At 51.4% G+C, this 26,258-nt stretch overlaps 1 long non-coding RNA gene and 1 other non-coding gene across 2 annotated transcripts; one reads left to right on the forward strand and one right to left on the reverse strand.

Annotated features, from left to right (window-relative positions):
• Nucleotides 1–8,306: 8,306 nt before the first annotated feature.
• On the reverse strand, nt 8,307–25,862 carry LOC142020468 (uncharacterized). Its single transcript, XR_012647419.1, has 3 exons — nt 25,767–25,862; nt 14,017–14,073; nt 8,307–8,627 (listed from the first exon to the last, which is right to left on the reverse strand). It is a non-coding gene; the product is annotated as an uncharacterized LOC142020468 (long non-coding RNA).
• On the forward strand, nt 19,274–19,345 carry TRNAD-GUC (transfer RNA aspartic acid (anticodon GUC)). The gene has a single exon. It is a non-coding gene; the product is annotated as a tRNA-Asp (tRNA).
• Nucleotides 25,863–26,258: the final 396 nt, after the last annotated feature.

Genomic DNA, 26,258 nt, shown 5'->3' on the forward strand with positions numbered 1-26,258 from the left:
TCCTGCCAGGTTTACAAGCTCATTGGGGTTGATTATAAATAAAATACCCACTTTTTTTTTAAAGAGGGGGGTTTGCAGCATCTGATTTTGCTTGCCCTACTCTACTTTCTCTGGAAAAATTAAACACTCCATTATCTCAGTGTAACTCTTTTTTTCTCACTTAAAAAAGCATGCATGATTTACGCTAGGTCCTAACATGAATAAAGACGGAGGAGTCCTTGGAGCATATGTTTAATGTGTGTTCTGACAATCTCGGAGGGGCAGTTGTGTTAGTACGTAACGTCACAACAAAACCTCAGGCAGTCCTGTAGGACCTTAAAGGTGAATCATTTTATCTATTAGGTAATGAGTTTTGGCGAATAAGACCCACTTCTTCAGATTTTGGAGCGAAAATGAGAATACAGGGTATTTATCAGGCAGGAGAGAAGAAAGAAGAAGAAAAAAGGGGGGGAAGTCACCTGCCATTCATAGCAGAGGTGGAAAAAGCACACACAAAGTTACGTGATTAAAAGTGCAGCTGCTTTCACTTCTGGGTACATGCATGCATGTGTGTGCTTTTACTCAAGTACTTTTCCAGAGGGACGCTGGTGACTTGTACTCAAGCACACTCTCCCCCAAAGCAGCTGTACATTTACTCAAGTAACTTTTGGGGACTTTATCCACCTTTGATAAATTAAGTGGGATGGGTGCCAATCCAGTGAATATCAAAGGTGGGGAAATTGCCCTTGTAATGCATAAAATAATTGAGGTCGTTGTTAAGCCCCAGGTTGTGTGTTCAGACAAGTATTAGTGTTTCAATAGAGTACCCACTTTGTTCTGTTTACATTTCTCAAGAGAGGGCCAGCTTTTGCTCTGGGTTATGCAAGTGCCAAACCAAACCCTCCACCGCTGATAGAATTATTCCAGATTTACACCAGCGTTGTTGTCCTTAGAATGTGACCTGGTAGGCTTTGCTGCAGTAGGGACCTCTGCCGCAGCTCCTACAGTCCCCCCTAGACCTTGTTCTGCTCCTGCTAATGGCCACGCTCCCGAAGAGCTGCTGAGGGATGCTCAGAGTTTGGTTTCTGGGGCAGGATATGAGCCCCATGGACTTCCCCGAACCCTTTTGGCTGAGTTGTCTCCCCAGGGGAATTAGAAATTTCAAAGCTCTGGAAAGAAACAGCTTTTGGGCCTAACTCCCCTTTGATTACTCGGCAAGATCACAGCAATGGCTCCAGACACCAGAGACTGCAGCAGTGTCACTGCAGTATTACAGAGGGCTGCTCCCGAACAATGGAATTCATTTATAAGAGAGCAAGTCAAAAGCTGGATCATCTGCTAGCACCCTCTGCTGTCTGATGTGGGACATGACTTTACAGCTCACACCAGAACAAGCTGCAATGGCCTGTTAAGAGCAGCTACTACCACACCCTACTTCTGCAATGAGCATCAGAGATGGCCCTGAGGCTCTGCTCAAAGAACTCAGTACGTTAACTGTATGTACGCTGGCACTGGACTGGTACCATCAGGCGCTGCCTTTTAAGCAGATGGAAGAGAACAGAGGCAACAGGACTGGTACAGCATTTCACTGCTTGGATATCAATCATGGATAAGAGCAACGAAGGGTCCTGTGGCACCTTATAGACTAACAGAAAAGTTTTGAGCACGAGCTTTCGTGAGCACAGACTCACTTCATCAGATGCTGGTCTGGGAAATCTGATGAAGTGAGTCTGTGCTCACGAAAGCTCATGCTCAAAACTTTTCTGTTAGTCTATAAGGTGCCACAGGACCCTTCGTTGCTGTTACAGATCCAGACTAACGCAGCTACCCCTCCGATACTAATCACGGATAAGTCAGTCACAAGATAATTAAATATTCCCCTCCCAGAAAGGCTTCTTTGCCTTTTGACTTCATTCAGTTTTCTTCCTCAGCTCCAGAGCAAGCCCCATTAATCTGTCAGAAGCACTCGTTCTTTCACCCACCCTCACCCTTTTTGATTTACTTCTTGTTTACGGCCTTACAATCAACTTCCAAATCAAATGGAAGGGTGCTTCTGTCTTGCTCTGTTTCTGGTTCAATTGTAATTTTGTAAGCTCGGTAGTTAGACATAGAAATCATAAAATCCTAGGGTTGGAAGAGACCTCAGGAGGTCACTGAATCCACCCCCCTGCCCAAAGCAGGACCAACCCTAAGTCATCCCAGTCAGGACTTTGTGAAGCCGGACTTAAAAACCTCAAGAATGGAGATTCCACCACCTCTCTAGGCAACGCATTCCAGTGCTTCACCACCCTCCTGGTGAAACAATTCTTCCTAATATTCAGCCTACTCCTACTCTAACTTGAGACATTGCTCCTTGTTCTACCACCTGTCACTTCTGAGAACAGCCTGTCTGCAGCCTTTTTAGATGCCCCCTTCAGCAAGTCGAAGGCTGCCGTCAAATCACCCCTTACTCTTCTCTTCTGCAAACTAAATAAGCCCAAATCCCTCAGCCTCTCCTCATAGGTCATGTGTTCCAGCCACTTAATCATTTTGGTTGCCCTTTACTGGACCCCTCTCCAATGCTCCACATCCTTTCTACGGGGGGTGGAGGTGGGCAGGCAGAACTGAATGCAATACTCTGAATGTGGCCTCACCAGTGAGGAATAAAGGGAAATAATATGCAAATAGATGCAAATTGATGACCTCTTGTTTAAAATCCCCAGATTGTGGCTAAGTGGCATTAAGGTTAAATGGATAAATTCAGATATGCCAAAGCAAAGCTGCTTCACATCCTTAATTCTCTAGTTAGAGCAACGGTTTGCATGGACCTCTTATCAGTCTGCGTGACTCCATTATCACAGAGTAGCTTACTGCCTTCCACCTATTTATCACTCTCAAAGTAATAACATCATTCTGCAGCGCCACGTTTATGCAGTCAGCTGAATAACTGTTGTTTTGATTTCTGCCTACTGTCCTGTTAAATCTCACAGGAGGCTGCTATCAGCAGAGGCAGGGTTTTTGTGTTCTGTGCTGACTTGTTACTGTGGTTGGATTCTAAGCTCATTTATCCCTGTTTTACCCAGACATACATTCTGCTGACATGACATAACTCATTGTAACAGGATCTGCCCACTTATGAGCACCCCTCTGGCAAAGGGGTGCCACAAAAGGACTTTGCCTGGTCATCTGGTACTTTCCTTGATCCTTTGGTCACTTCCACTGGATGCTGCCTTGTCTGGTCATCGTCAAGGTTCTGAGGCTAGGATAGGACTGTTCCTGCCCATGGTGCTGGTCTGTTTTTGGATTAGGCTTTTGGCCAGTCTTCAGCCAGTGGACCTGCGCCTTACCCAGGTCTATGTTCAGCTTACACTCAGAGCTGTCCATGGTGCTGCTGCTCTGCCAGGCAATATATAGACCTGCCTAGGTTAAGCTCCTCTGAGGAACTGCCAGGCCCTAGGCCAGCATCTTCTTTTATACTAGCCTACTGGGTCCTGATAGGCTGCCACAGAGACAACAACTCTGTCCTGGCTGGAGGACCTCTTCTCTGCTCCTCTTGCTAGGAAAGGGTGTGGTAAGTCCTTTGTCCTCCTGTAGGGGGCCATGGGGATTATCATAGAATCATAGAACAATACAGCTGGAAGAGACCTAAAAAAAGCCATCGAGTCCAGCCCCCTGCTCTAAGCAGGATTAGTCCCCGCTATCACACTTGTGATATCAAATAGGCGTAAAGACCAGAAGAATCAGGTCCACCATGTATTTTCTAACAGACTTGACTTTCTTCACTCGTCTTTTGGCATAATCCAAATCCACCGAAGTCAAGTCAAAGACTCTCACATTCTGCTTCCCCACAGTAGGTCTTTCAGTCATTCTCAGGGAAAGCTGAGTGTGGAAAGACACCATCTGCACAGCTGTTAGATGCACCATTTATTCTGCAACAGAGACATGCGGCCATCAATGGACTCACAAATAGGAGGGTGACATGAAGACGTCCTACTCGTTATTGAGTGACTGGCAAGAAGAGAGAGATATGCACTAGCGGGATGTTCCTGTGGTGGATGGGGTGGGTGGAAAGGGGTGAAGAAAGGACAGCAGAGGATGAGTTTCATAGTATCATAGAATCCTAGGGCTGGAAGAGACCTCAGGAGGCCACCGAGTCCAATCCTCTGCTCAAAGCAGGTCAAATCCCAACTAAATCATCCCACTCACGGCTATGTCAAGCCAGGACTTAAAAATTGCTAGGGATAGAGATTCCACCACCTCTCTAGCCAATGCATTCCAGTGCTTCACCACCCTCCTGGGGAAATAGTTTTTCCTAATCTCCAACCTAGACTTCCCCCACTGTAACTTGAGACCATTGTTCCTCATTCTGCCATCTGTCACCACTGAGAACAGCCTCTCTCCATCCTCTTTAGAACCCTGCTTCAGGACACGGAAGGCTGCTATCTAATCCTCCCTCACTCTTCTCTTCTGCAAACTAAATAAGACCAAGTCCCTCAGTCTCTCCTCATAGGTCGTGTGCTCCAGCCCCCTAATCATTTTGGTTGTCCTCCGCTGGGCCCTCTCCAATGCATCCACACCCTTTCTATATGGGTGGGCCCAGTATCTTTACTCCTGCTGGGCTAAGTGATTGGGAAGGCTCTCTCATGGGAAGGTGCATCAGCTCAAAGAATGGAAGAGCAAAATCAAACCAAACAAATGGTGACAGGATCAGTCCAGATGATCTAGCTTAAGACAGGAGAGAGGCAACACTGAACAGGCAGAGATGGTCTGGCTAATCAGCTGAGGGATACTCCAGGGCAGAGAGGACCTGGGGAAGCAGCCAAGAAGAAGCTGCTGTAAATCAGTTAGGGCCAGCTGAGCTCGCCTGAGGCTGCCATGGAACCCTTTAAAAAGCCCCTGCCCCCCCCCGCCCCCGCTGGGAGAAAGGGACGAAAGAGGAAGGGGAGGTTGGAGTGAGGTGAGAACAGAGAAGGGGAGAGAGAGAGAGAGTTAGAAAGCTGATGAGAAGAACACCAGCATTGCCAGAGACAGCCGGGGGAGGTGAAGAGTTCCCACAGGGAGTGTCTGGGCTCCTCTCCCTGCAGGTGACCACCAGGGCCAGCAGGAGGCCGGGGAGAAATGCTTATCCAGCCCAGTCAGACTAGGGGACCCCCATCCCAGCTCCCATCAGCCCAGGGGCATAAGTCCAAGCTGCATCTAGGGCAGGTGGGGCCCAGACCACAGTGCCCAGATTACGTGTGGGACTGTGAGCAGAACAAGGGGCTGGGCCCAGGAGTGAAGCTGACCCTGCCGCAAAAACATTTAAAAAGGCCTCCAGTCCAAGCCATCTCTGGCCAGCTGTGTTCCTAATTCTCCTATGGCTCTATGAGGCAGCAGATTTTCTCCCTTTCTCTTAGGCAGCAGGCTGGGAGGGAGCAGTTTAACCAAACCCAAAAGGCCGTTACCTCACAGCCCTGAGTGGGTAACCAAACATATATCGAAAACTCTGCTCCTGTGAGGATGATGGAGCCTGCTGTGACTCATCCCACCCAGTCGCCTTCTAAGTGCCAATCTCTTCCTCAACGTCCTTTCCCTGTTTATATATGTAGCCCCATGTCAGGGCAGCCCGCTTCCTGGCTTCACCCAGGTGGTTTTGGATGAAACTCTAAACTGTCCCTTAATGGGATTGTACGCAAAGGTCCAGTTTGAATTACTCCACACGAATAAAAAAACTCATTCAATCAAGTCTCCAGCTGTTTCTGGAAGAGAATTGGACACACAGCTGGGATTATGGTAGTAAAACTTCCAAGACCACAGGGGTCATGTTTACACCACCATACACCTATGGCACCAAGTTTCAGAGCTTCAGAGCTTCTGGGGGCTTTTAGCCTTCTGCAGGGGTAAAAAAAGCCATGTAGACCTCTAGGCTGAGGCCTGGGCTCTGGGGCCCACCCCCTCGCAGTGTCTCAGAGCCAGGTTCCACTTGGCTGACCTAGGTCATGCTACGGAGTTTTTACTACACCTTAGACCTGTCCAGGGAGCTGAGCAGCTGGAAAATTTCACACGGACTTCTCTGGGCTTTGAGAAGCTTGTTCTAGTTCCTCTGGCAAGAATGGGCTATCACAGGGGTCCACAACCAAAAGAGCAAGAAGAGACTTTTTTTTTTTCAGATTTGGTAAAAACTCAATACTACAAGAGCCACAAAGCATGTGAATACGAGACAGTCCTTAATAAATAACATCAAACCATTGTAGACATGTTAGCCAGTAGAGTGCGCCCCCTCTGGGTGACACAGGCCTCCGAACCTCTCCCAAATCTGAGCGCTGCCTAACCTTGGGCAGAGGGCCGTCTCCCCAGAGTCTAGTCCCCTTTAACGGGTCTGCATTCCGGTAATGTACGTGCCCAGGACCTGGGTGGGGGCCGGCTTGCAGCCCAATCACAGCCCTAGGTGCGGGCAAACATCAAACACAGTTAGCAGTTCAAGGATCCTAGGCAGCAAGAAAACACCATTAGAGAGCTCCAGCCCTGACTCAGGGCAGCAGCGGACAAACTGCTAGCAGTTTAGGTCACCTGGTTCAGGGTGGGGCAGCAGGCAATGCAGTTAGAGAGCCCAGGCCCTGGTAGATGGCAGGTGGCAAGCAAACACAGGTAGAGAACCCAGGCCCTGGTTCAGAAGTTTGCCTTAGCACAGGGCCAGGCCGTAGCCACACCAAATGAGGTGTGGGCTGGAAGAGGTGAGGGCTGCCTCTCCAGGAGTAGGATTGGGAGGGCACAGGCCCACCCGCTCCACTACCCCCACCCCGGGTCCCTAACAACTGCTCTCACCAGGAGCAAGGCAGTGGGGATCCAAACCACAACACATGGGCTCTGGTGGAGCATCCCCCCGGGCCGCTTCCTACCTCTACCTCCATCGGTGATTGGTCCCACTCGGGGTCCTTGGGGAGGTCAGGAAGACAGGTCTCCTCCAGGCAAGTGGCAGCTGGCAGGTCCAGCCAGCTGGGCATCTCCACATTTTTCAGGGAACGGACGGGGGCAGGATTGTTGGGTCTGGCAGGTCCCAGGGCTCAGCTAATGGCAGGCAGAATCCCAGGTTTGTGCCAGTCCGGGTCCTCGGGGTGACCAGAGGCAGTAGGACCCCATTGTGCAGGTAGGTCTGGGCCCTCAGCATAGCTGGCAGTGGTCAGGCTCACTGGCTTAGGCTGGTCCTCGGGGCGCGGGGCTTGCCATGGGCCAGAGGGCCCCGGTAGATCTGGAAACTCCGGGTACCAGGCTAAAGGCAGGCTCGGCTGCAGCCCACCAGTTGGCCAGGGCGGCTGACTGGTGGCTTTAGCTGGCCTGGCTGTCTGGCGCGGGCCCTTTGGCACTGGCTCACAGGAGCCCAATCAGAAGCCTCTGGTCCGCTCAGATGCCAGCCTTTTAATGAGCCTCGGGCCTCACCCCAGCACTTCCAGCCCCAGGTACTGCTCTCTGTGGGGCGGGGCACCCGTGTTCTGGGCCTGCCCACCAAGGTCTCTGGGAGGCCTCCTCAGCACGACCCCATACTTTTGAAACCCCTATTTTGGGAGCAGAGCACACAGTGATTAGTGATGCCCTGCATGTTTAGTGCAGGACATTCACAAACTTTTTACATATTCTATTGCCTTACACTTTACACGTGTGTGTTTGTACCACTGTCTTCCTGACTTTCACTCCCAAGCCCACTTTAACAATGCCAATTTTACTTCACGTTTAATTTCCGTTTTCTTTCCTGTAACACGTGTCACCCTTCATAGCAGGAATGCTGCAAGCTCCCTTTTCCTTTACAGAATCAAGACTTTATTAGCAACACAATCGAAACCCAGACACAGTGGCATATCCCACAATGCACTGCACATATCAAAGGGGGGTGTGAGCAGGTCTCACCAGTGATAGGGCGGCCTAGGGGCTAGGCTCCCTTGCCAGGGCCTGGGGTGTGGGTCTTTAGCCCCCCACCCAAGAGTCTAATGGATAAGTCTGGGGCATGGCCCCAAGAATCTGATTTCCCCTCAGGTGAGAGAGGGGTTCCCTAGGAGGGGCTTCCCCACTTTGTGGCTGGGGGAGGGGCCTGAGGCTCTGCCCTCCAACAGCCAGCCAGGTGGCAGCTCTGGCCCAGGCCCTGCTGCCTCAGAGCCAGCTCCTGCCTCTTGGCTGGTCTGCACCAAACTGGGCTGGCTTTCCTCCCTTTATACTCCTCCAGGCCTGACACTGGCTGCAGGTGAACCGGGGTGGGGCTCATTGGGCAAACAGGCCCTGTTTAACCCCTGCCCTGCCTGGCCTGCCTCTCACACTCTTACAGGGGAGTTATCCAACATTTTGAGATCACACATTGTTTGCTTTTGCTATTTAGGTATGAGTTGTTCATTGTTGGGCTTTTAGACATTCACCGTTTACCAAAAATAATCAGGAGGTTTTTTATTTTATTTCACAATTATAGCGTCGTGAACCACAAAAAAGACCTTCAGAAGCTGCATGCGGCTCCAGAGCCACAGGTTGCAGACCCCTGGACTATTGTCTCTATGGATCATTCCAGCCCCAGTGTGCGTTCTGCTCAGATGCTGTCTGGTAAGCCTTTGTAGTCACTGTGTAAGCATGGCTGAGCTCGGGTCTGGGTGTATCATGGCAGACGTGGTGGGTGATGCTGACCCGTGTTATGCTCTGGGCTGGCTGGAGGCCTAGAAGGGAAATCAGATCTGATGGCACAAGCCTCTAGGCAAGAAGCATCCTGGGAACAGCAGGAAGCATTACTATCTTTGCCCTTTTTTGGAGGTTTCTTCAGGAGAGACGCTCCTAGCAACCTGGCTAGTAAAACCTGCACTAGGGATGTGCCAAATAAGTGCATTCTCCTCATCCTTTCATAGGCACACTTTGGGTCCAGTCCAATTCCTATGTTCCTACCCTGGCCGTGCCCCTCTCCAGCTTGTCATGCCCTTTGTGCTGCTATGCCTCAACAGGACCCTACGTGGAGAGTAGATTGCTGCTGCTTCCCTCCGGTACAACCGCCTCTAGATCAGATTTTTTGACACTGGGGTCCTCTACCTTCATTTACACATCTCATAGAGCTGGAAGGGACCTTGGGAGGTCATCTAGTCCAGTCCTCTGTCCTCTTGGCAGGACCAAGCACCATCTCCTTATTTATTTTTAATTTAAATCTATCTTACCCCAGATCCCTAAATGGCCCTCTCCAGGACTGAACTCACAACCATGGGTTAAGCAATCCAAATTTGCATATTCCTGAACCAGATTAAAGCCGTGGCTGCAGTTAAGGTCCTGGCAACCCTCCCCACCATTTAACCAAGTCCACTCATTTTTTCTGCAATTGTAGTGTAAGATGGGCCCATCTTGCTCATGAGGCCACATTCTCATACAGTTCAGAGCAACCAAGTTTTCTCCTCGTGGATGGCCAGGCTGGGTTGGGAAAGGAATAATCTAAGGGTACACGTACGCTACCTGGTAGATTGACCCAGTCAGGGTCAATATTCCAGAGTTCGATTTCGTGTCCCCAGTGGGGACGTGTGAAATCAAACTATTGGGTGTCAACAGTTGACCCCTGTACTCCTCAATCTCGTGAGGAGAAAGGGAGGTCCGAAGGGAGGTCCCCTCGACCTCCCTCAGTGAGGGCAGCCAGATAAGTTGATTGCAGATATGCCGATTCCAGCTACACAATTGGATTCGCGTTTCTAAGATCAGCTTTAAGGTCTAGCGTAGACCTGGCCTTCAGGCCTCAGCTGGGAATGTGATGAAGGAAAGGATAGCCAGGTGGCAGCAAAGACTTACCGTAACTTTGGCCAGAGAGTCCCTGGTTTGTGGCAGATACACTGTGAGAAGCAGCAAGCTTACTAAAGAGTTAAACACAACAGAAGGGCCCTGGTATCCTCCCTCTGCATTCTCTTTTCCTCCCCTTTCTTGTGGTTCTATTTGTCAGCAGTTCAACCACTTCATTCCCCTGTTCTTTCAGGCAATGAAGCTGAGGCACTGTCAGACTGCCTGGTGTCATGAGAGAAGGCGCCAGACACATCAATAAATTGAAGTGCAGACAGGGGGCCAATAATGCTGTGTCACTGAAGTCAGTCTGAGCTTTGCCACTGAACTTCTGTAGGAACTAGATCAATCTCCAAGTCACAAGGACGAGACGTACATGCCCACGAGTTCTGAAGGGGCTTTGCAAAGAACTGGCAGACCAGCTAACTAAAGAGGGGTAGACAAGTTAGTCTGTAGCCACAAAAACAACGAGAAGTCCTGTAGCACCTCATAGACTAACAGATATTTTGGATCATAGGCTTTCATGGGCAAAGACCGACTTCATCAGATGCACCATGCATCTAGAGGTGATCCTGAGAATTACAGGCAGCATTACTTCTGTCCCACCTTGGTGGCTTGAAATAATCATTAAAATTAGAGCAACAGAAATGTAGCACTTTAAAGACTACCAAAATGATTTATTCGGTGATGAGCTTTCGTGGGACAGACCCCCTTCTTCAGATCAATTTCATTTCCAATACAGACTGACATATATAATTACAGAGGACCAAAAAGAAAAAAAAATTGCAATAAAAACTGCCAAATCAAATAGGATAGAAGGAAGGGAGTGTGAGGTGAGGGGATGTTAATTGTCCCGTCTGAGATAATTATGAGCATCAAAGGGAAGCAGTCTTTGTAATGCGTGAGGAAGCTGATGTGTCTGTTCTTACCACGTGTTAGTGTGTTGAATTTGAATATGTACTCTAACTCTGAAGTTCCATGCTCTAATCTGTTGTTAAATTCTCTGTGATGCAGGACACAGATTCTCAGGTCTTTAACAGAATGGCCCACTCCATTAAAGTGTTCACTCAGCAGCTTATGCGTATTGAGTTTCTTGATGTCTGCTCTGTGTCCATTTATTCTTTGGTGAAGGTTTTGCCCAGTCTGTCCAATGTACATAGTGTTAGGACATTGTTGGCACACAATAGCATTTATAATGTTGCTGGAATTGCACGAGAATGTGCCTTTGATCTTGTAACTAACGTGGTTAGGTCTGCTGATGGTATCTCCAGAATAAATATGTGGACAAAGTCGGCAGTGAGGTATGTTGCAAGGAAAAGTTCCAGGATTCATATTATTGTGGCGTAGGCTGCAATTGCAGGTGAGAATCTCTCTCAGGTTCAGAGGCTGTCTATAGGAAAGAACAGCCCTGTCACCTAAAGCCTTCTGTCAGTCTGTACTGGAAATGAAATTGATCTGAAGAAGTGGGTCTGTCCCACGAAAGCTCATCACCAAATAAATCATTTTGTTAGTCTTTAAAGTGCTACATTTCTGCTGCTTTGTTTTGCTGGAGTACAAACTAACATAGCTCCCTCTCTGTTACTATTAAAATTAGAGTTATAAAATTTCTAGATCAAGGTGTGAAATATACTGCCCTGGGCCAGATCCTGCCCAGCTGACGTATTATGTGGCTCCACCAGATGTTGATCAGAATCTCAGCTTTCACTGAAAGAGCAAAGTAAATCTCCAGCCCATGCAGCTGGTCTCTCTGCACACCTCTCGTGGTATGTCTTCACTACCCGGAAGATCAACTTGATCAAGGTTGATCTTTTGGGGTTTGATTTTGCACGACTACTGGGGATGTGTGAAATCGAACAATCTGGGGTCAGCTGTCAACCCCTGTACTCCTCCCGTTGACCTCCCTCTGTGAGGACAGCCAGCTAAGTCAATTGTAGCTAAATAGATTGCAGTAGCTGGAATTGCATATTTACAGTTGACTTTAAGGTCTAGTGGAGACCTGGCCTCAGTGGCCACAGTGGAAAATGCTGTGAGCTAAGTGGAACATAGAATCTCACGTGTATATCCTGGTCCAGTGGGATAATTTTGCACAGGTTGTACCACTGAAATCTGGGGACTCTCTTGTCCAGCGACATCTGTGGGCCTGCAGGACCCGAGAGTTGTGGTGGCTGGGAGGGAAGGCAAGCTGGGATCCGAGCAACTCTAAGCCCCAGCCGGGCCAGTGGGCAGAGTGGCACAGGAGCAGTTCCTGGGCCAGGGAGCCAGCTGGACCAGGGAAGTGGCTGGCCTTAGTCCGGGACTAAGGAATCAGGTGGCCCCATGCTGGGGCTGGGGAAGCAGACAACTTGGGGTGATACCTGGAAATGGGCAGCCTAGGACCAGGGAAGCAGGAAGACCAGGGCTGGGGTCTGGAGCAGGGGGCTGTGGCCAAGAAGCTGCAGATGGCAACAGGAAAGGGGAGCCTGGGAGTGGGGTGGCAAGCCAGTAGGGCAGCATTCACCTCCCTGGTCAAGTAAAATCCCTGGTCTGGGACCTCTAAAGTCACAAGGATGCTGGACCACGCAGGGCAAACCTGTGCAGAATTGGACTGTCCACACCAAAAGTTTTAGACACCCTACTCTGCATGATCGACTAATCTAGAGGAGGTCTGTAAGCCTGTCACAAAACAGTGGATAAAGGAGAATGGGTGGATACAAAACTTATCTGGATTTTCAAAAAGCCTCCAAGAAGAGGCTACAAAGGAAACTAGCTAATCCTCAGCTGTGCAAAGTTCTGTCACAGATCAGGAACTGGTAAAGAGACAGGAAACAAAGAGCAGGGCTAAATGAAATGGTCACGTGTCATCGTGACAACTAATAGTAGAGTGCCAAGGGACTCTGCAGCAGGACGAGCGCTGCTTAATATACTCCTTAGTAATCTGAGAGAGTGATCAGATGGATAGCAAAATGCACAGAAGACACAAACATTTAGCTGGGGTAAGGGAAGCTATGTAGCACTTCCAAGGGACTCACGACTTATCAACTAAGTAAAGTTGAGCTAGAGTTGTTCAGACACAACAGACTTCTCACAGTACCATCTAGGAGAGAACAGCGCTTTAAGCCTTCCTGTTAGTAAGACATGGAATCAGCAAACACAGCTAGACAAATTGGAGGATTGGGCCAAAAGAAATCTGAAGCTATCCAACAAGGACAAGTGCAGAGTCCTGGGAAGGAAGAATCCCAAGCATTGCTACAGGCTGGGGACCAACTGGCTAAACAGCAGTTTGGCTGAAAAGAACCTGGATATTACAATGGATGACATCTGAATATGAGTCAACAGTGTGCCCTTGTAGCCAAGAAGTCTAATGGCATATTGAGGTGTATTAGGAGAAGCATTTCCAGCAGGTTTAGAGAAGTGATTGTTCCCCTTTACTCAGCATTGGTGAGGTTATAGCTGGAGTATTGCATCCAGTTCTGGCCCCCACCCCGTTACAGAAAGGATGTGGATCCTTTGGAAAGGGTCCAGCAGAGAGCAACAAAGATGATGAGGGGTCTGGAGCACATGACTTACAAGGCCAGGCTGAGGGATTTGGGCTTATTTAGTCTACAGAAGAGGAGAGTGAGGGGGGATTTGATTGTAGTCATCAGCTGCCTGAAGCGGGATTACAAAGAGGATGGAGAGAGGCTGTTCTGAGTGGTGACAAATGACAGAAGGAGGAGCAATGGTCTCAAGTTACAGAGGGAGAGGTCTAGGTTGGATATGATGAAAAAGTACGTCCCCAGGAGGGAGATGAAGCACTGGAATGAGTAACTGAGAGACAATGGATTTTCCATCCCTAGGGGTTTTTAAGTCCTGGCTTGACAAAGTCCTAGCTGGGATGGTTTAGTTGGGGTTGGTCCTGCTTTGAGCAGGGGGTTGGACTCAGTGACCTCCTGAGGTCCCTTCCAGCCTTAGGACGCTAAAGCACTTAGGCCTTGTTTACATCACTCTAGCTCTGTCCACACAGCTATACCGGTGTAGCTACATCCCCAAAGCCACCTAATGTGATCGCCGTACATGCTGACAAGAGGAATTCTTGCAGGGGTGTGACACATCCTGTCTGAGAAACATTAGCATGGCTGACGTGATTTCTGCCCTGGAGATTTGGCTTGCACAGCTACAATAGCTAAGACAGCCTTCCTCAAAGCTTTCCCCAAACCTTAGAATGTCATAGTAAGTTATAGCTGAAAAAGCCTGCAGTCTAGACAAAGTCTCAGTTGTACAATCACTTTTGAAGATACAAACTATTCACAGGAGAAGAGAAAATGTCAATTTCTGTGACAGCACCTGCATTTGCTGGAGTTCGTCTCTTTGCAGACACAGCCCTTGGCACAATTATGGCATCTGGCAAGGCAAGAAGAGCAACAGTCTGCACAAAGTGAAAATCAAAGTTTGCTTATTGACAGCCCCACAGAAGTTGCCTTCTCCAGAATCTCAAGAAAGGCAATGTATCAAAGACATCTTGACTTGTTTTTGACTTTCCTCTTGGAGATCGGTATCTCGTACAGGAAAGAATAAAGCCCTGTAGCCTCTTTCACATTGCTCGTTCCTCCCTGTTCGACACTAAAGCTACGTCTACGCTACAGCGCTGTTTGGAAGGACAGTCTTTTGGATGATATCATCTGGAAGATCATTTTTCGAAAGCGTGCGTCCACACACAAAGGTGGATCAAACTTTCGAGATGCTCTTTGGAAAGGAAGTGTCCACACACCTGTGGTCAAGCCAGATAACACCATGGATGGGGTTGCATGGCTGCCAAGCCCTTCCGGAGCCCTCAGCCAGCCACTCCCTTAAAGGGCCTCTTCCAAACACCCCTGCCTTGCATTTGGTCAGGCCTGCAGAGCCATCACAAGCCCCACAGTGCCCCTGCACGGACAGGATGATGCACAGAAGCCTGTCCCAGTGGACCCCCAGCAGCACCTTGTCATCAAGCTGGACACCCTACACGCCATGGTTGGCCACCTTGCCATGTTGTTCACTGCCGCCCTCCAACTCCTCATGTGGGTGATCCACACCCCAACGGCCCTGCACCTATTTGAATGAGATCCTGCCTGAGCCCACCCCAAGCTCCCTGGTTCCTCTTGAGGTACCTCAGCAGCTGCGACTGGTGGGAGTGGCTGGTGCTAGAGGACTGGGATGACGTTTCATGGCTACAGAATTTCCAAATGAACAGGGAGACATTCCAGGAGCTCTGCCTGTGGCTCCAAGTCAGACAGGTGGCCGCTCTGGGTGTGCATACGTGACTGCTTTTACCTTCAGAACCCAGCCAGTTAGCCAACCATACAGGGGGTGGATGTGGTGGTATAGTGGTTGATATTCTGTGCTCTGACTGCACCAGCCTTGATTCAAATTCAACTCACAGCCAGATTTGAAGAAAGCAAATCTCTCAAGCACTCTCTGCTCTTGGGCCACAGATGTGAATACTCGGAACTGGGGATGCAGCAACATTGGTTCAACTGCAAGTCACAGCATGACTTTTGAGAGAGGGAATCTCCCAAGCAGACTCTGCTCTGGGGCCACTGCAAGTTTTGCAGAGCACAGCTGAGAGAGCCACACCAGGCCAAATCCCTTCCAATAGGGCAGCTTACAGAGTGAGACTGGGGGTCCTCCCCTCCAAGGCCCACAGAGCTCTTCTCTTGCCACACTGGCCAAGAAGAAGTCTCACAATCCATTCCCTCAGACACTCCAGCTTTATTTGGGCCATGACTGCTCCTCTCCCTAGAGCCCCCCACCCGAGCTTATGAAAACCAATCTCACCAAATCCAAAGAGCTTCCTCCAGTCCCAAAGGAACAGGCACATCCCCAGCTCAAGTTATACCTCAGCTCTTAGCCGAAACAACAAGCCGCCTCCAGACTTTAGATTTGGAAATGGAAAGCAGAAGGAAAGCAGGAAAGGCAGGGTTGAGGGTAAAATTCCTGAAAGCAATGAAATTACACACACCAAGCCAAAAGCTCTCGAGGCAGGTTTGCAGCAGGGGGGCAGCAGGCTGCTATCGGAACAGTTTCTGGAATATAGCCTTTCTTAGGGTGGCTCATCCAGACTTCTGGCATCACTTCATGGCAAAGATTCTCCTCCAGTCATGACCTGGAGTGAAGAGAATTGCAGGGGCTCTCACAGGGTCCTCTTTAGACCCTTCCCCACGGGCAGGGAATTCCATCCTTCTCCCTGTGTGGAACCATGCCCCAGGTGGAGCCTGTCACATGGGTGCTTGCTTCACCTCTTCAAGTCCTTTTGAGGCAATCTGCCCTAGCCTGTCTGCAGGCTTACAGCTTCCCACAGGAGATCCTCCCGTGTGGATTGCAACCCCATCACATACTTTGTCTTTCAAGTCCTGCTTGCCTTGACTAGGAACAGTTTCTCAATAGGATGCCACACCTCCGACTGACACCTCCCAGACACTACCATTTCCAGGGCGAGGAAGAGCCCGTGCTTTTAACGCCAAATATGAAATCGATCTATGCAGATGAGCAGCGAAAGACGATCAGCCAATCCTAAGCTTTTCATCGACCCCGCACTTGGCCCGCTTGGCCCAAGGTTAGGTGCAAAAATGAAACAGCGGTTGCAAGAATGTCTTGCGTGTTCCTCTCCAAATCCAACAATGGGAGAGGTGGCTCAGTCTGACTGCATCGCTTCGCAACGAGAGGCAGCAGCCGGTCCCTGGTTTGGGCTTGGGAAGGGCAAGAGGGTGGGGTGCATCGACAGGCAGAAGAGCAAAGAGAGACCTCTGAGGGCGCTGACCTCCCTAAGCGGGGCCTTCCCGGGTGGGAAGCGCTGTGTTTGGAATGGGCAGCGTGGAAAGGAAGGACGGAAGGTCCAGGGAATATACAGCCCTGGAAGGGCCCTTGAAAAGCCAAAGGGTCCGTGACCGACTTTGCAATGGGCTGACTTTGAGGAGCGTGGCAAGGGAGGAAGTGCCAGGGTAGAAAGAAAGGCTTGTGAGAGGCTGTTGTGCCTGTCGGTGAGGGAAAGGTCCCAGGGAGCGGAGCTGGGGAGCCTGCAGAAGCATGTCACTGGGCAAAGGCCTGAGGGAAAGGGAGGGGCTGTTAGTCTGCGCAGCCAGAGGCTTTTGAAAGGAAAACCAGGAAGAGTCCCTGGGGCAAAGTGGGCCGGAGGGCACAGTACACCACCCGCAGCGGGTGAGGGGGAGGGGTCTCTAACCCAAGTCTGCATCCCTTTCCTTGTTAGTATAGTGGTGAGTATCCCTGCCTGTCACGCAGGAGACTGGGGTTCAATTCCCCAACGAGGAGCAATTGGCCTCTTTTGCGGCCAGGGAAAGAAAGGCCGCCTTGCTGCCACATGGCCTTCAGCTTCCTCACACGCGAACGCCTGTCTCTGCCCACCAAAGAGTGACCTGGATTATCTGACCAAGGTTACGCTGTCACCTCCACAGAGACAATGACTCCGCCTTGCCACTCCTGCCCACTTACCCTAAGCAACACTGCTTACCACATCTTCCACCATCAGCCTCAGCTTCAACACCTGCCCGTCAGGGAGAGCTGCAGACTTGCAAATGGAAATCCTCTGCACAAGGCCGTGGGGAGGGAGGCAAGGAAGGAGGGAGAAAACGGGACCGGCAGCAGGCTGGCTTCCTCTCTTTTTGCCTTTTGGGACAACAGTAAGTGGGAGCTTGACGGGGAGACTTGAGAAACGCCTGCGGCTCCAAGTCTGGTCGGTGGCCACCTTGAAGGCGCATACCTTACTTGTTTTCCCTTTAGCACCCTCCAGCCAGCCACCCACCCACCCCGGTGCTTGCTGTGATCATATAGCAGTCAGTACTCTGTGCTGTGGCTGCAGTGACCTTGGATCAATGCCATGTCACGGCATGGCTTTTGAGAGACAGAATCGCCCAAGCAGCCTCTGCTCGTGGGCGACTGCAAGTTTTTGCGGATCACAGCTGAGAGAACCACACTCAGGCAAATCCCTTCCCATACAGCAGCTTACAGACCGAGACTGGGGGTCCTCTCCTCCAACGCCTATCAAACCAGGCCTACGGAGCTCTGCTCTTGCCACACTGGCCAAGAAAAAGTCACACAATCCTTTCCCTCAGGCACTCCAGCTTTTCGTGGGCCACAACCGCTCCTCTCCCGAGAGTCCCCCACCCCAGCTTATGAAAACCAATCTCACCAAATCCAAAGAGCTTCCTCCAGTCCCAAAGGAACAGGCACATCCCCAGCTCAAGTTATACCTCAACTCTTAGCCGAAACAACAAGCTGCCTCCAGACTTTAGATTTGGAAATGGAAAGCAGAAGGAAAGCAGGAAAGGCAGGGTTGAGGGTAAAATTCCTGAAAGCAATGAAATCACACACACCAAGCCAAAAGCTCTCGAGGCAGGTTTGCAGCAGGGGGGCAGCAGGCTGCTATCGGAACAGTTTCTGCAATACAGCCTTTCTTAGGGTGGCTCATCCAGACTTCTGGCATCACTTCATGGCAAAGATTCTCCTCCAGTCATGACTTGGAGTGAAGAGAATTGCAGGGGCTCTCACAGGGTCCTCTTTAGACCCTTCCCCACGGGCAGGGAATTCCATTCTTCTCCCTGTGTGGAACCATGCCCCAGGTGGAGCCTGTCACATGGGTGCTTGCTTCACCTCTTCAAGTCCTTTTGAGGCAATCTGCCCTAGCCTGTCTGCAGGCTTACAGCTTCCCACAGGAGATCCTCCCGTGTGGATTGCAACCCCATCACATACTTTGTCTTTCAAGTCCTGCTTGCCTTGACTAGGAACAGTTTCTCAATAGGATGCCACACCTCCGACTGACACCTCCCAGACACTACCATTTCCAGGGCGAGGAAGAGCCCGTGCTTTTAACGCCAAATATGAAATCGATCTATGCAGACGAGCAGCGAAAGACCATCAGCCAATCCTAAGCTTTTCATCGACCCCTCACTTGGCCCGCTCAGCCCAAGGTTAGGTGCAAAAATGAAACAGCGGTTGCAAGAATGTCTTGCGTGTTCCTCTCCAAATCCAACAATGGCAGAGGTGGCTCAGTCTGACTGCATCGCTTCGCAACGAGAGGCAGCAGCCGGTCCCTGGTTTGGGCTTGGGAAGGGCAAGAGGGTGGGGTGCATCGACAGGCAGAAGAGCAAAGAGAGACCTCTGCAGGCGCTGACCTCCCTAAGCGGGGTCTTCCCAGGTGGGAAGCGCTGTGTTTGGAATGGGCAGCGTGGAAAGGAAGGACGGAAGGTCCAGGGAATATACAGCCCTGGAAGGGCCCTTGAAAAGCCAAAGGGTCTGTGACCGACTTTGCAATGGGCTGACTTTGAGGAGCGTGGCAAGGGAGGAAGGGCCAGGGTAGAAAGAAAGGCTTGTGAGAGGCTGTTGTGCCTGTCGGTGAGGGAGAGGTCCCAGGGAGCGGAGCTGGGGAGCGTGCAGAAGCATGTCACTGGGCAAAGGCCTGAGGGAAAGGGAGGGGCTGTTAGTCTGCGCAGCCAGAGGCTTTTGAAAGGAAAACCAGGAAGAGTCCCTGGGGCAAAGTGGGCCGGAGGGCACAGTATGCCACCCGCAGCGGGTGAGGGGGAGGGGTCTCTAAGCCAAGTCTGCATCCCTTTCCTCGTTAGTATAGTGGTGAGTATCCCTGCCTGTCACGCAGGAGACTGGGGTTCAATTCCCCAACGAGGAGCAATTGGCCTCTTTTGCGGCCAGGGAAAGAAAGGCCGCCTTGCTGCCACATGGCCTTCAGCTTCCTCACACGCGAACGCCTGTCTCTGCCCACCAAAGAGTGACCTGGATTATCTGACCAAGGTTACGCTGTCACCTCCACAGAGACAATGACTCCACCTTGCCACTCCTGCCCACTTACCCTAAGCAACACTGCTTACCACATCTTCCACCATCAGCCTCAGCTTCAACACCTGCCCGTCAGGGAGAGCTGCAGACTTGCAAATGGAAATCCTCTGCACAAGGCCGTGGGGAGGGAGGGAAGGAAGAAGGAAGGAGAAAACGGGACCAGCAGCAGGCTGGCTTCCTCTCTTTTTGCCTTTTGGGACAACAGTAAGTGGGAGCTTGACGGGGAGACTTGAGAAACGCCTGCGGCTCCAAGTCTGGTCGGTGGCCACCTTGAAGGTGCATACCTTACTTGTTTTCCCTTTAGCACCCTCCAGCCAGCCAGCCACCCACCCACCCCGGTGCTTGCTGTGATCATATAGCAGTCAGTACTCTGTGCTGTGGCTGCAGTGACCTTGGATCAATGCCATGTCAGGGCATGGCTTTTGAGAGACAGAATCGCCCAAGCAGCCTCTGCTCGTGGGCGACTGCAAGTTTTTGCGGATCACAGCTGAGAGAACCACACTCAGGCAAATCCCTTCCCATACAGCAGCTTACAGACCGAGACTGGGGGTCCTCTCCTCCAACGCCTATCAAACCAGGCCTACGGAGCTCTGCTCTTGCCACACTGGCCAAGAAGAAGTCACACAATCCTTTCCCTCAGGCACTCCAGGTTTTCTTGGGCCACAACCGCTCCTCTCCCGAGAGTCCCCCACCCCAGCTTATGAAAACCAATCTCACCAAATTCAAAGAGCTTCCTCCAGTCCCAAAGGAACAGGCACATCCCCAGCTCAAGTTATACCTCAACTCTTAGCCGAAACAACAAGCCGCCTCCAGACTTTAGATTTGGAAATGGAAAGCAGAAGGAAAGCAGGAAAGGCAGGGTTGAGGGTAAAATTCCTGAAAGCAATGAAATTACACACACCAAGCCAAAAGCTCTCGAGGCAGGTTTGCAGCAGGGGGGCAGCAGGCTGCTATCGGAACAGTTTCTGGAATATAGCCTTTCTTAGGGTGGCTCATCCAGACTTCTGGCATCACTTCATGGCAAAGACTCTCTTCCAGTCATGACCTGGAGTGAAGAGAATTGCGGGGGCTCTCACAGGGTCCTCTTTAGACCCTTCCCCATGGGCAGGGAATTCCATTCTTCTCCCTGTGTGGAACCATGCCCCAGGTGGAGCCTGTCACATGGGTCCTTGCTTCACCTCTTCAAGTCCTTTTGAGGCAATCTGCCCTAGCCTGTCTGCAGGCTTACAGCTTCCCACAGGAGATCCTCCCGTGTGGATTGCAACCCCATCACATACTTTGTCTTTCAAGTCCTGCTTGCCTTGACTAGGAACAGTTTCTCAATAGGATGCCACACCTCCGACTGACACCTCCCAGACACTACCATTTCCAGGGCGAGGAAGAGCCCGTGCTTTTAACGCCAAATATGAAATCGATCTATGCAGACGAGCAGCGAAAGACGATCAGCCAATCCTAAGCTTTTCATCGACCCCTCACTTGGCCCGCTCAGCCCAAGGTTAGGTGCAAAAATGAAACAGCGGTTGCAAGAATGTCTTGCGTGTTCCTCTCCAAATCCAACAATGGCAGAGGTGGCTCAGTCTGACTGCATCGCTTCGCAACGAGAGGCAGCAGCCGGTCCCTGGTTTGGGCTTGGGAAGGGCAAGAGGGTGGGGTGCATCGACAGGCAGAAGAGCAAAGAGAGACCTCTGCAGGCGCTGACCTCCCTAAGCGGGGCCTTCCCGGGTGGGAAGCGCTGTGTTTGGAATAGGCAGCGTGGAAAGGAAGGACGGAAGGTCCAGGGAATATACAGCCCTGGAAGGGCCCTTGAAAAGCCAAAGGGTCCGTGACCGACTTTGCAATGGGCTGACTTTGAGGAGCGTGGCAAGGGAGGAAGGGCCAGGGTAGAAAGAAAGGCTTGTGAGAGGCTGTTGTGCCTGTCGGTGAGGGAAAGGTCCCAGGGAGCGGAGCTGGGGAGCGTGCAGAAGCATGTCACTGGGCAAAGGCCTGAGGGAAAGGGAGGGGCTGTTAGTCTGCGCAGCCAGAGGCTTTTGAAAGGAAAACCAGGAAGAGTCCCTGGGGCAAAGTGGGCTGGAGGGCACAGTACGCCACCCGCAGCGGGTGAGGGGGAGGGGTCTCTAACTCAAATCTGTATCCCTTTCCTCGTTAGTATAGTGGTGAGTATCCCTGCCTGTCACGCAGGAGACTGGGGTTTAATTCCCCAACGAGGAGCAATTGGCCTCTTTTGCGGCCAGGGAAAGAAAGGCCGCCTTGCTGCCACATGGCCTTCAGCTTCCTCACACGCTAACGCCTGTCCCTGCCCACCAAAGAGTGACCTGGATTATCTGACTGGGGTTACGCTGTCACCTCCACAGAGACAATGACTCCACCTTGCCACTCCTGCCCACTTACCCTAAGCAACACTGCTTACCACATCTTCCACCATCAGCCTCAGCTTCAACACCTGCCCGTCAGGGAGAGCTGCAGACTTGCAAATGGAAATCCTCTGCACAAGGCCGTGGGGAGGGAGGGAAGGAAGGAGGGAGAAAACGGGACCGGCAGCAGGCTGGCTTCCTCTCTTTTTGCCTTTTGGGACAACAGTAAGTGGGAGCTTGACGGGGAGACTTGAGAAACGCCTGTGGCTCCAAGTCTGGTCGGTGGCCACCTTGAAGGCGCATACCTTACTTGTTTTCCCTTTAGCACCCTCCAGCCAGCCAGCCACCCACCCACCCCGGTGCTTGCTGTGATCATATAGCAGTCAGTACTCTGTGCTGTGGCTGCAGTGACCTTGGATCAATGCCATGTCAGGGCATGGCTTTTGAGAGACAGAATCGCCCAAGCAGCCTCTGCTCGTGGGCGACTGCAAGTTTTTGCGGATCACAGCTGAGAGAACCACACTCAGGCAAATCCCTTCCCATAGGGCAGCTTACAGACCGAGACTGGGGGTCCTCCCCTCCAACGCCTATCAAACCAGGCCTACGGAGCTCTGCTCTTGCCACACTGGCCAAGAAAAAGTCACACAATCCTTTCCCTCAGGCACACCAGCTTTTCGTGGGCCACAACCGCTCCTCTCCCGAGAGTCCCCCACCCCAGCTTATGAAAACCAATCTCACCAAATTCAAAGAGCTTCCTCCAGTCCCAAAGGAACAGGCACATCCCCAGCTCAAGTTATACCTCAACTCTTAGCCGAAACAACAAGCCGCCTCCAGACTTTAGATTTGGAAATGGAAAGCAGAAGGAAAGCAGGAAAGGCAGGGTTGAGGGTAAAATTCCTGAAAGCAATGAAATTACACACACCAAGCCAAAAGCTCTCGAGGCAGGTTTGCAGCAGGGGGGCAGCAGGCTGCTATCGGAACAGTTTCTGGAATATAGCCTTTCTTAGGGTGGCTCATCCAGACTTCTGGCATCACTTCATGGCAAAGATTCTCCTCCAGTCATGACCTGGAGTGAAGAGAATTGCAGGGGCTCTCACAGGGTCCTCTTTAGACCCTTCCCCACGGGCAGGGAATTCCATTCTTCTCCCTGTGTGGAACCATGCCCCAGGTGGAGCCTGTCACATGGGTGCTTGCTTCACCTCTTCAAGTCCTTTTGAGGCAATCTGCCCTAGCCTGTCTGCAGGCTTACAGCTTCCCACAGGAGATCTTCCCGTGTGGATTGCAACCCCATCACATACTTTGTCTTTCAAGTCCTGCTTGCCTTGACTAGGAACAGTTTCTCAATAGGATGCCACACCTCCGACTGACACCTCCCAGACACTACCATTTCCAGGGCGAGGAAGAGCCCGTGCTTTTAACGCCAAATATGAAATCGATCTATGCAGATGAGCAGCGAAAGACGATCAGCCAATCCTAAGCTTTTCATCGACCCCTCACTTGGCCCGCTTGGCCCAAAGTTAGGTGCAAAAATGAAACAGCGGTTGCAAGAATGTCTTGCGTGTTCCTCTCCAAATCCAACAATGGCAGAGGTGGCTCAGTCTGACTGCATCGCTTCGCAACGAGAGGCAGCAGCCGGTCCCTGGTTTGGGCTTGGGAAGGGCAAGAGGGTGGGGTGCATCGACAGGCAGAAGAGCAAAGAGAGACCTCTGCAGGCGCTGACCTCCCTAAGCGGGGCCTTCCCGGGTGGGAAGCGCTGTGTTTGGAATGGGCAGCGTGGAAAGGAAGGACGGAAGGTCCAGGGAATATACAGCCCTGGAAGGGCCCTTGAAAAGCCAAAGGGTCCGTGACCGACTTTGCAATGGGCTGACTTTGAGGAGCGTGGCAAGGGAGGAAGGGCCAGGGTAGAAAGAAAGGCTTGTGAGAGGCTGTTGTGCCTGTCGGTGAGGGAGAGGTCCCAGGGAGCGGAGCTGGGGAGCGTGCAGAAGCATGTCACTGGGCAAAGGCCTGAGGGAAAGGGAGGGGCTGTTAGTCTGCGCAGCCAGAGTCTTTTGAAAGGAAAACAGGAAGAGTCCCTGGGGCAAAGTGGGCCAGAGGGCACAGTACGCCACCCGCAGCAGGTGAGGGGGAGGGGTCTCTAAGCCAAGTCTGCATCCCTTTCCTCGTTAGTATAGTGGTGAGTATCCCTGCCTGTCACGCTGGAGACTGGGGTTCAATTCCCCAATGAGGAGCAATGGGCCTCTTTTGCGGCCAGGGAAAGAAAGGCCGCCTTGCTGCCACATGGCCTTCAGCTTCCTCACGCGCGAACGCCTGTCCCTGCCCACCAAAGAGTGACCTGGATTATCTGACCAGGGTTACACTGTCACCTCCACAGAGACAATGACTCCACCTTGCCACTCCTGCCCACTTACCCTAAGCAACACTGCTTACCACATCTTCCACCATCAGCCTCAGCTTCAACACCTGCCCGTCAGGGAGAGCTGCAGACTTGCAAATGGAAATCCTCTGCACAAGGCCGTGGGGAGGGAGGGAAGTAAGAAGGAGGGAGAAAACGGGACCAGCAGCAGGCTGGCTTCCTCTCTTTTTGCCTTTTGGGACAACAGTAAGTGGGAGCTTGACGGGGAGACTTGAGAAACGCCTGTGGCTCCAAGTCTGGTCGGTGGCCACCTTGAAGGCGCATACCTTACTTGTTTTCCCTTCAGCACCCACCAGTCACCCACCCACACAGGTGCTTGTTTTGCAGTTAATACTCTGCGCTGTGGCTGCAGCAATCTTGGTTCAACTCCATGTCAGGGCATGGCTTTGGGGACAGGAAATCTCCCAAGCAGCTTCTGCTCTTGGGCCACTGCAAATTTTGCTGATCACAGCCACACCAAGGCAAATCCCTTCTAACAGGGCAGCTTAGAGACCGAGACTGGGGGGTCCTCCCCTCCAAGGCCCATGAAACCAGGCACATGGAGCTCTTCTCTTGCCACACTGGCCAAGGAGAAGTCACCCAATCCATTCCCTCAGCTTTTCTTCGGCCATAACCATCCCTCTCCTGAGAACCCCGTAATGATTACCTGTGTGGTCATTACGGCTGCAACACCTGGCATTTGCTTCTGTTATAAGCCACGAGCCTGGGATTGTGTGACCTTTGGCCAAGTGTGACTGTTTTTATGTTGTTATGTAAAATCAGTCTTGGTCTTAAAATCAGTGTAAAAACCAGCCCTTACTGGGAAGAGTGTGTATGTGCTACTGTGGAAGCAGCAGTGGCTCAAACTCTGGGCCTTTTAAATTTCCTCCACTGCACCAGGTACCCTGGATTGCTCTGAAGGCTGAGGGGCGTGGATGGCTGTGATGGCGGTCCAGGCTGTGTGGAGAGCTGATGGGCCCCAGCTCCACTCTCACTCTTTCTGTGGGCATGTCCCTTCCAGGATAACAGAGGTGCTCCCCCAACTAGCCGTGGTTCCACACCTACTGGACCAAGCCTGCTGCCTGGGACTGTGGGTGAAAGAAGCGACCAACGCAGTGCTGGGGTTTCTGTATGTTTTATGGGTATGATTCCTTGGGCAAGAGCAATTCAAAATGGAGGTTGTTGGTGATTGAAAATGGAGTCTGTCAGGTGGGGCAGGGTTTTGCCTGAGAACTGGCTGTTGGTATACTGGATTGAACCGGTTTTTCCCACCTTGAGCCCCGAACATTCCATTTCCCTCAGGATCTTCCCGCCAAAAAGACCACGTGGGCTCAAGCGTTTCCCTGCCTTAGACCTATATAAGAACCCCACTGACATCATCTGGGGCCGTCGGCCCTGGTGGCCATGTGGGAGTTTCCACCCCCGGTCACCATCTATCTCCAAGGGACAGGTCCAGCAGCACCTGGCAGGAAGAAGATGGATACAAACCATCCACCACCTGGACAACTTACATCATGCTGCAGTTCCTCTTCATTACAGCTCCAGGGACATCGGCGGACTCCCCAGTGACCCTCCCCATGGCTTTTCAGCTTAGCCAAGAGTTGCAGGTCCTGGGCAGTGCTGCCATCACTGCTAAAGTCCTGTGAGAAGATGAGATAAAGGTTAATGCGGTTGGGGTCAATGTTCCGTTACTTTCCACCTAACCAAGAGATTGTTATAGTCGGGTTTTGTTCTGTTCACTTCCAGTGTTTGTTATTTGGGTTTATCAGTCTCATTACGTGTTTCACCCATCCCTGCTCTATAAATTATCCTCCTATAGTGCCTGTCTCTGTCCCTTTCATACCATCTGCTTTTTCCTCTCACCCTCAGATGGGGCGGAGAAGGGATTGTTAATCACCGATTCCCTGGAGACAGATATGGGGCTGGGGGTCGAATTGGTCTCCTGTCAGGGGCACCAACACCGGGTGGCCACATTAACATTCCTTGTTTGTCCAAACCCCTGA

Source organism: Carettochelys insculpta, chromosome 14 (assembly GCF_033958435.1).
Source record: "Carettochelys insculpta isolate YL-2023 chromosome 14, ASM3395843v1, whole genome shotgun sequence".
Lineage (NCBI taxonomy): Eukaryota > Metazoa > Chordata > Testudines > Carettochelyidae > Carettochelys > Carettochelys insculpta.